The 16,053-nt window shown below is 45.3% G+C and overlaps 1 protein-coding gene across 1 annotated transcript in view; it reads right to left on the bottom strand.

Moving 5' to 3' along the window:
* The window catches only part of LOC128839549 (guanine nucleotide-binding protein G(q) subunit alpha), a 220,683-nt gene that overhangs the window by 110,145 nt on the left and 94,485 nt on the right, over window positions 1–16,053 (bottom strand). The gene's annotated exons all lie outside the window — the stretch shown is intronic.

Genomic DNA, 16,053 nt, shown 5'->3' with positions numbered 1-16,053 from the left:
CTAAAAGGGTCCCCTTGAATCAAGATGGAAGATTGCATGCTGGGACCTGTAGTCTTCACAGGCTGCACTTTCTTTTTAAACATGAGCTGCATTGCAGCACATCGATGGCTGCAGTAGACTCTGAGCTACACTGTAACCAACTTGGAAGTATATTGTCTGAGTTAGGCTGACAAAGAAAAGTTGCAGCTAAAATAATATAATATAATTTATAATATAATATAGCTAAGGATTAGGCAGTGGGAAGAGGGGGAATGAATGAATGAGAAAAAGGTTTCCTTCTACCTTTTTCCTTTTCTTTCCCTCTCGGTCATCTTTCTGCATATTTTTTTCTTGAACTTCAGAAAATTAAATGCCAAAACCCTCATTAATAAAAACATAAGGTTACAAATTTGAATAGGAATAAAAAAAGGCAAATGTTACAGTTCCCATATTAATAGCAACTCGCTCTTCAAACTTTTGTTTACAACTTTTGTTATTTAATTTACAACATCCACAAATGCTCTCGATGTTCTGCAGAAAATACTGTACAAGACAGAGGGGTAGCCGTGTTAGTCTGGATCTGTAAAAAGCAACAGAGAGTCCTGTGGCACCTTTAAGACTAACAGATGTATTGGAGCATAAGCTTTCGTGGGTGAATGCCTACTTTGTCGGATGCTCCAATACATCTGTTAGTCTTAAAGGTGCCACAGGACTCTCTGTTGCTTTGTACAAGACAGGTCGCCTTCCCAAAAGTCATCCAAAATAAAGTTACTAGTGGGACTGTTAAGTGTATAAATAAATTTATAGTAAGGGGATAGAGTTAGTTAGGGTTACCATATTTAAAAAATAAAAAAAGAGGACACTCCATGGGCCCTGCCCGCGCTCCTTTCCCACCCCCGGCCCCGCCCCAACTCCACCCCTTCCCCAAAGTCCCCACCCCAACTCCCCCTCCTCCCTCCCAGCCACGCGAAAAGGGCTGCCCGAGCGCTACCGGCTTCACGGTTTGCCGGGCAGCCTCCAGACCCTGCGCCCCCGGCCGGCACTTCCCCAGCACAGCTGGAGCCCGGGAGGGGAAGTGCCCAGCCAGGGGCGCAGGGTCTGGAAGCTGCCCGGCAAACCGTGAAGCCGGTAGCACTCGGGCTTCCCCCATGCCTCCGCACCCTGCACCCCCGGCTGGGCACTTCCCCTCCCGGGCTCCGGCGGCTGTGCTTCTCCCCTGACTCTTCGGCTCTGTTTAAGAGCCAAGCTGCCCGAGCGCTCCAGCTTCGGGCAGCCCCCATGCCTCCGGACTCTGCGCCGCCAGAGCAGAGCAGCTGGAGCCCGGGAGGGGAAGTGCCCGGCGGGCAGCTCGGGGTCTGGAGGCATGGGGGCTGCCCGAAGCCGGTAGCGCTCGGGCAGCTCGGCTCTTAAACAGAGCCGAAGAGTCAGGGGAGGAGCAGAGCAGCTGGAGCCCAGGAGGGGAAGTGCCCGGCCGGTATTTTTCCCAGACACGTTCGGCTTTTTGGCAATTCCCCCCGGACGGGGGTTTAAGTACCAAAAAGCCAGACATGTCCGGGAAAAACCGGACTTATGGTAACCCTAGAGTTAGTTACTATGGGAACCTTAATGTTTCTTATTTCCTGACTTTTGTTTAAATTGTAACCTTAATGTTGCATAATCCACGTTTCTTTCATATAACTTTTAGGAAATGCTACTGTGGAATGGCTTCTATAGTCATGAGGGGACAATAAAAAGAGCTGATTTCAAATACTTTATCATGAACAATAAGAGAATTATTGTAGGATAGCAATTAATGTTTATACAACACGCAACTGAATTGTAATTAATGTATGTAAAGCAGTGGTCTCCAACCTTTTTAGGCACAAGATCACTTTTTGAATTTAAGTGCAACTCAGGATCTACCTCAAAGAAAATGTAGAAACAGTAGTCTCACAAACCCAAAACCCTTGCCCTGCCCACTTCTCCGAGGCCCCGTCCCACTCACTCCATCCCTCTGTCATTTGCTGTCCCGCACCCTCCCTCACTTTCACCAGGCTGCAACAGGGGGTTGGGATGCAGGAGGAGGTTCACGGTGCAGGCTCTGGAAGGGAGTCTGGGTACAGGAGGGGGCTCAGGACTGGGGCAGGAGATTGGGATGTAGGAGGGGGTGCAGGTGCTGGCTCCAGAAGGGGGCTCAGGGCTCGGGCAGCGGGTTGGAGTGCAGGAGGGGGATGGGTTGCAGACTCTGGGAGGGGGTTGGGGTGTGGGAGGGGGTGTGAGGTGCAGGAGGGGGCTCAGGGCTGGGATCAGGGATTGGGGAGCAGTCTCTGGGAGGAAGTTTGGGTGTGGGGGGGCTCAGGGCTGTGAGTTGGGGTGCAGAAGGGGGTTCAGGGCTGGGGCAGGGGGTTGGGGTGCAGGAGCGGTTTGGGGTGCGGGCTTCAGCCAGGGTGCCACTCCCGGGCGGTGGTGCAGCGGGGCTCAGACAGGCTCGCTGCCTGCCCTGGGCCTGCACTGGAGCCATCATGCCCAGCAGCGGCTTCAGGGGGGCAGGGGCAGGTGGCTCTGCACACTGCCCCATCCGCAGGCAACGCTCCCATCCGCTGCGATTCCCTGTTCCCGGCCAATGGGAGCTGCGGGGGCAGTGCCTGCAGGCGAGGGCAGTGCACAGACACCCCCACCTCCCCCCTCCAGGAGCCGCTGCCAGGCATGCCAGCCGCTTCTGGGAGTGGCGCGAGACCAGGGCAGACAGGGAGCCTGCCTTAGCCCTGCTGGACTGTTAGCGGATGGCTGCTGGAGGGTTGGCAACCCTAGATTGCGATGGACTGATCGATCATGGAACCTCTGACATTTGGTCTCAGTGACTGAGACTGAGATCAACTGTCACAGGCTCCACAATCGACCAGTCCATCGCGATCTACTGGCTGGTGACCACTGATGTAAAATTATGGAATGTGCATACTCCATAATTATTGAGAGAGAATTTCATTAAGTAGTACAGAACAGATTGCAAAATATTACATTTATGCACAAGTACATATAAAAATAGTTAAGCCAAAAGCTAGTGCTTTTCTCTCATCAGCATACAAGAAATAAAAGATAGCACTTGTTTAACCATAAGAATGTAAGCAGATTTAAAAAGAAAACAACCATCCCACACAGCATTAAAGGGATTGTATTTTATACTACTAATAAAATCAGTTTCAGAAAACTACTTACCTTTCTTAAATAATCTGTAGCTATCAAAACAACAGAGGCCCCAGAAGAAACAGTTCTGATGGGCCCCCGGGTCATTTTCAAAAACTTACTGTAGAGAATATGTAATACTTTCTTTACTGTTAAATAGCCCCTTTCATCCAAGGAGCTCAATGTACTTTTACAAACATTAAGACTCAATATTCATGTCAGGCAGTAAAGTATTATTATTCCAGTTGTACGGATGGGCACTTTGGCACAAAAAGATTAAATGACTTGCCTGAGGTCACAGATAGAAATAGCAGCCAGGACTCCTGGTTCCCACACACAGATATGTCTTGATCGTAAGACCACACTCACTTTCCCACACAACTTGATTTTTGAACAGTCTAACTCTCTGCCATACAGTAGCATTTCCTAACTTGTAAATGGATTCGTATAATCAATCTACTTGCTACAAACGAAACATTTGCCTGGACAAAGTTAGCTGGTAAGGATCCACAATAACACAAACTGTAATGTCTTAAGTCCACCTGTGCAAACCAAAAGTAAAAGAGCAACATTAGCACCCACAGAAGTATTGTCTGAGTTGATATTTCAAGAGAAACTTTATAAGCAACCATGACAAAATGAACAAAACTGAAGTTTGCTAGGAGTTGTAAAATAATCAATACGTTTGGTTGGCCTGCTCATACTCATAAGAAAGGCCCTTATCCTTCAGCTATTTCAATTCATGAGAATTTTGCTTATGACTTCAATGGGACCAGGATTGGGCCCAAAGTCATCATATGCATTGAGTTATTCACCTTCAGATATCCATGAAAAGGTCAATGACATGCTTAGGGAAAGTGCAGCCAAAACAGTTAAGTAAAGTTTCAGACTACTTGGAAGCTTTTTACTAGTCCTTAAATGTGCATGATTTTATTTCTCTTTCGGATAAACAGGCAAAACTGCAACAAGTTCTCAAGCATAACCCCTCTAGAAAAGGTGCATGATTATTTTAATGAAGAATGTATTTTGGCCAGCACATTCTGTAGCATCTCAGCACAAGTTTTCTTGGCTTATTATTTTTCAGACTCCTAGGACTAGAAGGGACCTCAAGAGGTCATCTATTCCAGTCCCCTGCACTTGTGGCAGGACTAAGTATTATCTAGACCATCCCTGACAGGTGTTTGTCTAACCTGCTCTTAAAAATCTCCAATGATGGCGATTCCACAACCTCCCTAGGCAATTTATTCCAGTGCTTAACAATCCTGACAGTTAGGAAGTTTTTCCTAATGTCCAACCTACATCTCCCTTGCTGCAATTTAAGCCCGTTGCTTCTTATCCTATCCTCAGAGTTTACGAAGAACAATTCCTTGTCCCTCCCCCCCTTGTAACAACCTTTTATGTACTTGAAAACTGTTATGTCCCCTCTCAGTCTTCTCTTTTCCAGACTAAACAAACCCATTTTTTCAATCTTCCCTAACAGGTCATGTTTTCTAGCTCTTTTCAGGACATTCTCCAATTTGTCACATCTTTCCTGAAATGTGGTGCCCAGAACTGGACACAATACTCCAGTTGAGGCCTAACCAGTGTGGAGTAGAGCGGAAGAATTACTTCTTGCGTCTTGCTTACAACACTCTTGCTAATACATCCCAGGATGATGTTCGCTTTTTTTGCGACAGCGTTCACTGTTGTCTCCTATTTAGTTGTGATCCACTATGATCCCCAGATCCCTTTCTGCAGTATTCCTTCCTAGGCAGTCATTTCCCATTTTGTATGTGTGCAATTGATTGTTCCTTTGTAAGTGGAGTACTTCGCATTTCTCTTTATTGAATCTCATCCTATTTACTTCAGACCATTTCTCCAGTTTGTCCAGAGCATTTTTTAATTTTAATCCTATCCTCCAAAGCACTTGCAACCCCTCCCAGCTTGGTATCAACCACAAACTTTTTAAGTGTACTCTCTATGCCATTATCTAAATCAGTGACCAAGATATTGAACAGAACCAGACCCAGAACCGGTCCTGCAGCACCCCACACTTATGCCCTTCCAACATGACTGTCAGTCACAGATAACTACTCTTTGGGAATGGTTTTCCAACCAGTTATGCACCCACCTTATAGTAGTTCCAATTAGGTTGAATTTCCCTAGTTAGTTGATGAGAAGGTCATGAGAGATATTATCAAAAGCTACTAAAGTCAAGATATACCAGGTCTACGGCTTCCCCTACATCCACAATGTTTGTACCCTGTCAAAGAAAGCTATCAGGTTGATTTGACACAATTTGTTTTTGACAAATCCATGCTAACTGTTGCTTATCACCTTATTATCTTCTAGATGTTTGCAAATTGATTGCTTAATTATTTGCTTCATTATCTTTCCAGGTACTGTGACAAAGTTCCTCCTCTATCTTGGTGGGTCCTGCGCTTATTGGTGGATTTTCTTGCCGCAGTATCAGAGGGGTAGCCGTGTTAGTCTGAATCTGTAAAAAGCAACAGAGGGTCCTGTGGCACCTTTGAGACTAAAAGAAGTATTGGGAGCATAAGCTTTTGTGGGTAAGAACCTCACTTCTTCAGATGCAAGAGACCTTCCCCTCTGGAAGTACCCACAGTCCAGGTCAATTGGGAGGTTTTGGGGGAATCCGGGCCCGTCCTCTACTCCGAGTTCCAGCTCCTTGAGTATTCTAGGATGCATTTCATCAGGCTCTGCTGACTTGAAAAAGTCTGATCCTACCTCATTTTTACTGGCATTCACTGTCGCCACCAATCTTCTTGGTGAAAACCGAAACAAAGAGGTCATTAACACCTCTGCCATTTCCACATTTTCTGTTATTGTTTTCCCCCCTCATTGAGTCCTTGGTCTTCCTCTTGCTTCTAATGTATTTGTAGAATGTTTTCTTGTTACCCTTTATGTCTCTAGCTAGATTGATCTCATTTTGTGCCTTGGCCTTTCTAATTTTGTCCCTACATACTTGTGTTATTTGTTTATATTCATCCTATGTAATTTGACCTAGTTTCCACATTTTATAGGACTCATTTTGCAGAACTCTTCCTTCCTTTTCTCAGCACTGTCTGTCCAGGTACAGCGGTAGAAGGATGAGCCTCCTAAATGTTTAGCAAATTTTAATAATAAAACCATACCAACCCCATTCATGGTTGCTTTTTCATCTGCTGATCTCTAAGCATTTGATAGAGGTGATTAAGCATTATCTGTATTTTACAGATGGAGAAACTGAGGCAATGTGACATAAACTGACTTGCCCAAGGCCACACAGCAAGCCCGTAGCAGAGTCGGTAAACAGAACCGAAGGGTCAACTCTTGGCCCCATTGGAGTCAATGGCAAAACTCCCATTGATTTCAGTAGAACCAGGATTTCATCCCAGGTCTCCTGCTTCCCAGCCTTTCTGTTTGTTTATTTATAAAGCCTTTATGTTCTAGGGACAAATGGGGGTGGGGAAACAACTGACACCTGGAAATTCTGTCATATGCAAGCATTCTGTTACTGTTATAGAAACAGAATTTTAACTAAGGTCTAGATACATTCCAGCTAGTCACTAAGTGTTAGTCACCCTACAGCTTACAAAGTGGCTTTCACCCCGTGTGTTCATATTAAATAATGTGCATTGTTTCACAAATCTGAAATGTGCTGCTCTATTGGTTCATGTCTGTACAAGTTTGAAATTTTTCATTTTAAAAAATCACACATCAGGGAAATAACCTGCCCTAAGCACCATTTCCTTAAATGAAACACAGTGGCTGTTTTATTGACAATGCAGAGCACTTCAAAGTCAATACAGTAGCAGTGACTCTAAAAGCGAAGACATGACTTGAGAAAATTGTAATATGCAGTGTGAAAACAACAGAGAATTGACATAAGAGAATGCAGAGGACCAAGCTTTAATGCAGAGGATAAGTGCCAGAAATACTGTATTGTGCACCACTGTCTCCTTAAAGTTTAAACATGAACAATTTCAAAATTCTGATAGAAAATGAAACACAAAGCTTCATTAGAAAACTAGCATTACATGTGCCTTCATACACCATTTCTTAAAATATTTATTAGCTACATCTTCCAGACCAGGCAGGGCCAAACAAATTGATGTTCAGTTACATCAGTGGTATGAGCCAGAAACTAAACGCTGTTGTAGTCTAGAGCCTAGAGGGGAAGAGGATTAAGAAAAATCTTTAGGTTTTTTCCTGAACTGTAAAGTTTTCAATACCAACCCTTTCTTTTCAAGTACTTTCCCCCAATGCTATGTGAAACTGCTGCAAGTAGAATCAATACCCCCCAATCCCCAATCCATAATCTCAACATACTCAATGCTTCTACACAGCAAAGTCATGCCTGTAGATCAAGATTGAAATTAATGATCGTGCATTCAGAGGAGCTCACACTGTAGCTGACTATACCAGTGTTTCTCAACCAGGGCTCCGGGGCCCCCTGCGGAGCCACAAGCAGGTTTCAGGGGGACCACCAAGCAGGGCAGGGGCCCAGGGCAGAAAGCTGAAGCCCCACCGTATGCGGTTGAAACCCCCAGGGCTGCAGCCGAAGCCTGAGCAATGTAGCTTCATGGGGGGCCCCTGTGGCATAGGGACCGAGGCAAACTGCCCTGCTGGCTACCCTCTGTGGCACAGGTGAGCCCTGGAGATTTTATAGCATGTTGGCGGGTGGGGGTGGGGGAGGTTCAGAAAGAAAAAGATTGAGAACCCTTGGTCTATACCATAGTTAGCCTGGAGAGACATTTCTTAAAATATTATTCAGAATACAGGGCTGATAAAAACAAGAGCAATGCATGAAAAAATATCCAAGGAAATGTATATAACTATATTAATGCAATGACAGGCTGCTGGAGCAAGACAGCTTTCTGCCTACTGGAGCCAGACAGAAATCTTCTGAAGCATGCAAAGCTATGAGACAAGCCATCAAAAGTGAAAGCTGCCAGGAAAAAAAATTAACTCATTAGTGCCTAGGTCAGCACTGAATACTGGTAATATATTGGTATGTTATTCATTAGTAACAAGTTCTTGTTAAATGCTATATTATATTTTCTCCAAGGACAAGCTCTTGTGACCATTTTGCCTTCTACTAGCGGTCACATTTCTCTCTCTTTTAGAGTTCATATTAAGCAATCTAAAACTCCTATAAATATGTGGGGGAATTCACATATATAACTCCCAATAATACTCAACATTTGTTGGACATCTTTTTAGAAGAGAGCTTTCAGGTTGATTGATAACCCCTTCCCCCCCACTAACTAAGAAAAAAAAATCAAAGCCTCACTAACTACAGCAGTGCTGAATTCCTAGCACTCTTCCTTTGCTATTTGTTCAAGTTCAGAGTTCAGTTCAAGAGACAAACATGTAAATCTTCATTTGCTTTCATGCTGGTAAACTATTCCTTGTTCTTTTAATACAGATTGGAAGCCAGCTAACTTTTATGGTCCTGGACACACAATTATTACCAAAAAAACTTATTTGGGAATAACCACCTTCTTCTCTGGGCATAAGAAACAAAAAACTTTAAATTGAGCTCACACTTTGGCAGTGCGGGAATTTTTACTGACTCACAGAAACTGCAGGATTCCAAAGCTGCATAAATCTATTATGTAGTTCTGGGGTGTACAGAATAATTTTTCTCTAGTACATTCTACAGCCTGGTTTATATCATATCCGGACTCCAGTAGTTGCTATGATTTCTGCAATTATCCTTGCTGATTAATTTTTTACATGGAATTAGGTTATTGGTTATGCAGACTACCATACGGTATACATTAATAGATACTCTTTTGTCTCCTCTTGCTAAGAGTGTGAGCAATGCGATATAGAACTGCATCCATCACAATTTTATAATAATTTATTTTTAAACAAACTAGGTGGCTCATATATTTTTAGTCTCCTTTTAAAATCTGTCTAGAGTAGGGTATTCTATCTAACCTATGACTGTAGAATCTAAGTACTTTTGAGTTAAATTAGATCTGCATAGTGAGGCCCCAGTGGACTTCAATAACTCTCTGATTATCTCGATTCACTGATTATAAGAAGTTCCTCTTGCAATATCCTATTTTCAGCACCCCCTTCCTTCCACCTCATCATTCTGGTTATGAGGGAAAATCCTTATCAAAAAGGATGGATCTTGCAGTTCTAAAGAAGATCACATCATGGATTAATGTGACCTCCTCTGGAAACTTGTTCCATAGGCAAATCCTATCAACCAAGAATGCTTTCTCTCCTGCTCTCTCATGTTTTGTCCTGGGTTGTGTGTATTGTATTGTCCCCGAGGAGCACAGCTATCTTGGTGGTTCAGGAACAGAGATGCATGTGCTAACATAGCCAAGTTCTGACCTATTGCTGTCTTTGAAAACCAAGACAAGCATCTTAAACTGGCAAAGGAAGTGGACTAAGTATCAGGGGGTAGCCGCGTTAAGCTACTCTATGCATCCGAAGAAGTGAGGTTTTTACTCACGAAAGCTTATGCCCAAATAAATCTGTTAGTCTTTAAGGTGCCACCAGACTCCTTGAAGTGGACTAAAGCACTCGTATCTTGTGTTCTACTGTGATGACAATTGCAGAAAGATCCAGTAGTAATAGTGTGAAGACTTGCCTTTGTCCATATCATTAGAGGAGTGTGTTTCAAAGTGTGGGTTGCGGCATGTCAGGCTCTGGGTCGCTTTGGTCAGCACCGCCAGCTGGGACGTTAAAAGTCCTGTTGGCAGTGCTGCCCAGCTAAAGCAGGCTAGAGCCTACCTGCTCCAACACCGTGCTGCGCCCCGGAAGTGGCCAGCAGCGGGTCTGGCTTGTAGGCAGGGGGGCCAAAGGGCCCCGAGCACTGGCTCCGCACTCCCATTGGCCGAGAACCAGCGAATGGGGTGCGGTGCCTGCGGGCAGGAGCTGGACCTGCTGCTGGCCGCTTCAGGTGCAGCGCGGTCTGCAGTGCCAGTACGGGCAGGAAGCCTGCCTCTGCACCCTGGCTGCACCACTGACTGAAGGTAAGTCTGAGCTCCAACCCTGCACCATCCCTGCCCCAGCCCTGAGCCCCCGAACCCGGAACCCCTTCCTGCACCCCAAACCCCACATTCCCGGCCCCACCCCAGAGCCTGCACCCCCAGCCCAGAGACGTGACCCCCCAACCCCCTGCCCCAGACCAGAGCCCCCTCCCATACTCTGAACCCCTCATTCCCAGCCCTGCCCCACAGCCCTCACCCCAACCCTCTGGCCCAGCCCTGAGCCCTTCCTACACCCCAAACCCCTCATCTCCAGCTCCATTGGGTTGCGGGCATCAACAATTTTCTTCCACTGGGTCCCCAGAAAAAAAAGTTTGAAAACCACTGATGTAGAGTTCCTCATTTAGACCTACCAGGGGCTGGCTCTGTGCTATGAGGCACCCTGGATGTTAGCAGATATAACTACCAAGCTCTAGTAACATGTGAGAACACGAATTCGGATATAACGCGGTAAAGCAGTGCTCCGGGGGGGCGGGGGGCTGCGCACTCCGGTGGATCAAAGCAAGTTCAATATAACGTGGTTTCACCTATAACACGGTAAGATTTTTTGGCTCCCAAGGACAGCATTATATCGAGGTAGAGGACTGAGTGGCTATTGCAGTTTTCAATGTGGCTGGTATGTTTGCTTCTCTGAATTGATGTGAAACACCATGAGTTAAAAGCAAAATTGTGTTATTTAGATTTACCATCCACTGGACTAAATTCAGCCCTGGGTTAGACTAGCCTCTGACAGCATAATCAATGGTAGAAGCCTCTGGCAGTCATAGTCTTGCCAGAGGAGACTTGCAACAGCACAAGGTGCTCATCCTCTCTTTTGCTAAGAGAACTGCAGAGAACCTGGGCAGCCTGTAAAGTTACAATGATAACAAGAGAGAAGATCGGGCCAGGGTGGTTGAGGCTTTCTTTGATTCAACACCATATAAGTCACAACAGCCCAGAGCAAACTGCACTATCACCAGTCAGTCAAAATACAGGAAGAAAAACTGAAACATCCAAATCATTGTATAGAATGTTAATGAGACTAACAATTAAGAGAGACTTTTATGAACTATTAAAATGTCCATTTCCTTTTGTTTCTAAGAAAAAAAATCTAATACAACATGTTCAAATGGCGATAAAGTCATTTCTTCAGGTTTGTCTTAAATGAGGTACTTCAATTACTGATACACAGATTTAATAGAATAAAGAGCACCTCACAATTTACACACATAACTAGTATCCCTTATTGTCTGAAAAAACATTATACTGTCATATGCCACAAAAAATACTCAATAGAAACAAGATAAAAATAATTTTAAAACATTTTGAACCAAAACAATTTTTTTCAAAAACACAAATTTTATATAACGTAGAAGCAATCTATAATGTAATGTAATAATCTATAATGTCTGTATATAAGGCCAGATCCTTGGCTGGTGTAAATCAGCATCGCTCCATTGAAATCAAAGCTGATTTATACCAGATGAGAAGCTGATCCATGACTGGGGTCTCATTTTCAGAAAGTTCATAAACAGTAAATACACAGCCATGTGTCTGAAACTATCAGTTAAAGAACACATTGTATATGAAGTCTCTCTTCTATTTGGTCTTTTGGTTACATTTAATGATGCTTACATGGTTGGAAACATATGCCACTTAGGAGTGGCTTCTTCAATACTGTTAAAATACAGGTCTTGCACTTCATCAAGTTCATGGGTAAATCTGAAGTAAGCATTAAAGAATTTGAAAGTGCACATTTTAAACCATAGACAGCAGTTTAAATTATGTAGAGAGAGGGGATGCTAAAGTCCTGATCATCCTTCCCAAAATAATTAAATCAAAACCATTTGAAAAGGCTACATGGGGAAATAGATTTTGTGCCTGGTTTTTGATAGGATACTGAGAACAACAGAAATTGAGAAGATACCCTTGTTTAATAGCACACAGTAATATGTACGCATTTTTATAACATGATTCTAAAAGTACATTTTGTGCCACATGCAATGCAACATGCAGGCAAAGGAATATGTACAGGAAGAGTAAGCATTTACAACTGTACTACTCTGCATAAAACTTCAAATAATTTTCAGTATCATTAACAGTTGGGTTCAAATTACAACTGTAAAGTGTTAATTGAACTACTTCTCGTACTATGTGATTTATGTTGTTTCATTAAGGAACTAACGAGACAGAGCATATATATGGATGTTTTTATCCTAATTTGTTTTAATTATCTCCTTTTTTAAAAACAAAGCCATGCTGTTCAAAGGTTAAAAACTACCAAAGCTGCAGACAATTGGGCGGGTTTAGTAGAAACAGAATCACCCAAAGTCACAATCACTATAACAATAATGCATTACAACACTATTTAAGCAAAGTGTTTGGGGGAATCTGAACCATATGGGCAAAGAGATTAATGAGAAAGCCAACCAGTACATCAGGGGTCAAAACTGCATTTTGATTAATCAGAATTTTCACATTGCTGAGGCTTCTTCATATGGGTTTAGTAAGCACACACATTTTTCACTGGGAAACTACAGAAAATCATATTGGAAATAATGTCACTTTAGATTAAAAAGAAACAACTACTAACCCTCTCTTTTTTGGAGTAAGAAAGCACTTATCAGTTCATACTACCAGAAGCTTTGCATGCTATAATCATACCATCTTTTGGAACCATTTAGATTTTCATATAGGAAGAGCTGTTAAAATGAGCAAGATTATAATCAAGGCCAAATGAAATGGTTCTGATAATCCTCATAACTTTAGGACAGGTTCGGTTAAGAAGACACCCTCCAATTCACACCGGAGGAGCTAAACCAGGCCCTGGACTCCCTCCTCTTTGCAACTTCTGCACAGAACTCTATTCCTGTATGTCTCAGATGCTCCCATTAAACTCTCTTCTGGTTCCTGGCTTGGCTTTCCCATACAAGTGCTTATAATGATCTTTATAAGGTCCTTTACATTTTGGCATGTTATTGTATGCAATGTAGCAGGATGCTTGTCAAGCCCTGGTCTTAGAGTTAATATAAATTTAAAGTGGAGGCACGAAGGGCCCAGCAGAGAGACAGCTGGGCTCCAAGGCAAACACATATTTCAAGATAAGTGGAGCACACATCTCAAAGAACCTCCAGGTACAGTAAGTAACCACCTCCTCTTCTTTGAGAGATGTTCCCTATATGGATTCCAGATGTGGGTGAGTAGTGAGCAGTGCTCCGCATGGAGGCAGATGCGTGGACTCGCATGAAGTGAGTCTGCAGGATGGCTCGGCCAACAGCCGCAACCACTGCTTCTGCTGGGGTGATGGTGTCGTGAGTGGTAAAGGTGTGGACAGAGGTCCAAGTGGCCGCCTTGTAAATGTCCTGCCAAGGTACATCCACAAGGTAGGCCAATATGGCGGCCTGCGTGGAGTCAGCCGTGATTCCAGGGGGCAGAGGAATGTGAGAGAGCATAGCAGTCCGCAATGCAATGGAAGATCCATTTAGAGATGCATTGCGAGGAGAGAGCTTGGCCCCTGAAACGTTCCACAATGGTGACAAAGAGCCTGGGTGAAGCACAGAAGGCATGGGTGCGTTGGAGGTTCAAGGTAGCACCAGGCAGACATCAAGAGAAGGCAGCGTTTTCACTCTGGGGAGGTGTGCCGTTTGGGGTAGATGATCGGAAGGTGGATGCTTCGGTTGGAATGGGGAGACCAGCTTGAGAAGAAACTTAGGGTGCAGGCGCAGGCAGGGCCGATGCGGGGGGAAGGGAGGGGGGAGCTGGTACAAATTACTGGAGCCCGGTGGTTCGGAAGGGGGCCCGGGGCCTGGCTTCCACCCCCTCTTGTTGGCCCTGTTTAGCCAGTCCGCCCTTGCTGGGGGGGCCAAAAAAAAATTTTCAGCGGGGCCCGAACCCGCTCTCAGCGGCCCTGGGAGCAGGAAGACTGTCTTTGTGGAAGATGGTATAGGGAGGTTCAGCCATCATAGCTGCCAGCTCGCTAATGTGCCTCGCTGAGGTGATAGCCACCAAGAAGAGGTGGCTGAGGGAGCAGGTTGCGAGGGGTTCAAAGGGCAGTTTAGTGAGGGCAGAGAGGACAATATTCAGGTCCAAAGAGGGGATAGGTTTCCATACCAGTGGAAAGGTGTTGAGTAAGCCTCGAAGGAAGTGAATGGTGATTGGGTGAGCAAAGATGGAGGAGCTGTCCACAGAGGGGAGGAAAGCAATGAGCGCCACCAGGTGGACCCGTATGGAGGAGTGGGCGAGGCCCGACATCTTAAGTTGGAGAAGGAAGTCCAGAAGGATAGGAATAGAGATGGAGTCTAGAGGGTAATGATGGTGGAGCTTTCAGGCGATGAAGTGCTTCCATTTCCCTTAATGGCAGGCTGTGGTAGATTGCTTCCTGCTGTGCCTGACGACGTCATGCACAAGATAGAACATGATCTGTCTACACGCGAGACCCATCCAAATACCAAGCTGTAGGGCGGAGCAGGCCCGGTTGGGGTGCTGCAGGCATCCCTGTGCCTGGGTGAGGAGATCCGGGTGGGTGGGAAGGCAGATTGGAGGAGAGGGGAGAGGTGGAAGAGGTCAGTGAACCAATACTGGTGAGGCCAAAAGGGGGTTATCAGGATAACTGTCACTCAATCCTGTTGCATATTATGGAGGACTTTCAGGTGCTGGGGAATGGGCAGAAAGGCATAGCGGACTTTGGTGGTCCATGGCCAGAGCAGGGTTTTACCCCATGAGCCCATCCCGAGGGCCCCTCTGGAGCAGAAGAGGAAGTATTTATGGTTCTCCATGGTCCTGAACAAGTCCTAATGCGGGATGCCCCACCAGAAGCGTGGGATCATGGAACTCCCACTCGTGATTCACATGGAAGGACCTGTTGAGCGTGTCCGCCAGGAAATGGCAGATGCCCAGAATGTGCATGGCATGCAGCGTGACCTTATGCTGGATGCAGCAGTTCCAGTGATGGATGGCCTCCACACAGATAGAGCGCAACATGGTGCTGCCTTGCTTGTTGATATACACAACTGCTGACATGTTGTCATGTAGTAGCTGAATGTGCCATGATCTTATGAGGGGGGGAATGCCTGACAGGCAAGGTGGTCAGCTCGGAGTTCCAGGACATTGATGTGCATCCTTGCCACTCGTGGTGTCCAAAGGCCCTGGGGCATGTAACCATCCAGATGGGTGCTCCACCCTGTGAGGGTGGCATCTGTGGTGAGAATGGAAGGGGTGAACAGGGTGCTGACCAAGACATTGGACGGATTGGTCCATCAAGTGAAGGATGCCGAACAAATTGGGGAGCAGGACCAGCTTGTCCAAGTAATACATCTGAGGTTTGTAGATCAACTGGAGCCAGAGTTGAAGGCAGCACATATGGAGGCGGACATGGGGCATTACGGAGGTTCAAGCCACCATGTGACCAAGGAGGAAAAGGCATTGGAAGATATGCGTGCCCGGATTGTGGCGTAGCTGTGTGATGAGAAAGGTGAGGGTGGCAAAGCGGTCTGTCGGGAGGAAAGTGAGGCCCATGATAAGTCCAGGCGCACCCCAATAAAGGTGATCTCTTGGGTAGGGATGAGGACTGACTTTTCCTCATTGATACAAGATACCCAAGCTGGCGAGGAAATTGTGAAGGGTCTGAATAGTGGAAAGGAGGCTGATGTGCAATGCAACAAGGAACCAATTGTCCAGGTAGGGAAATACAGAGTGGCCAAGGCATCGCATATGGGCTGTGACATAGAACAAAGAACTTTTGGGAACATGCAGGGAGTGGGGGCAATACCAAAGAGGAAGACCCGGAACTGATAATGGTAGTGTTCCACCACAAAAAGGATAAATTTCTGATGAGCCAGGTGGATGTCGATGTGGAAATATGCATCTATTATATCGAGAACCACGAACATGGAGCCCTGGTGGAGGGACAGAATAACGAGGGGGAGCATGACGATCTGGA

This window comes from Malaclemys terrapin, chromosome 6 (assembly GCF_027887155.1).
Source record: "Malaclemys terrapin pileata isolate rMalTer1 chromosome 6, rMalTer1.hap1, whole genome shotgun sequence".
In the NCBI taxonomy this organism is placed as follows: Eukaryota; Metazoa; Chordata; order Testudines; family Emydidae; genus Malaclemys; species Malaclemys terrapin.
This window is presented reverse-complemented; position numbering and strand designations above follow the sequence as displayed.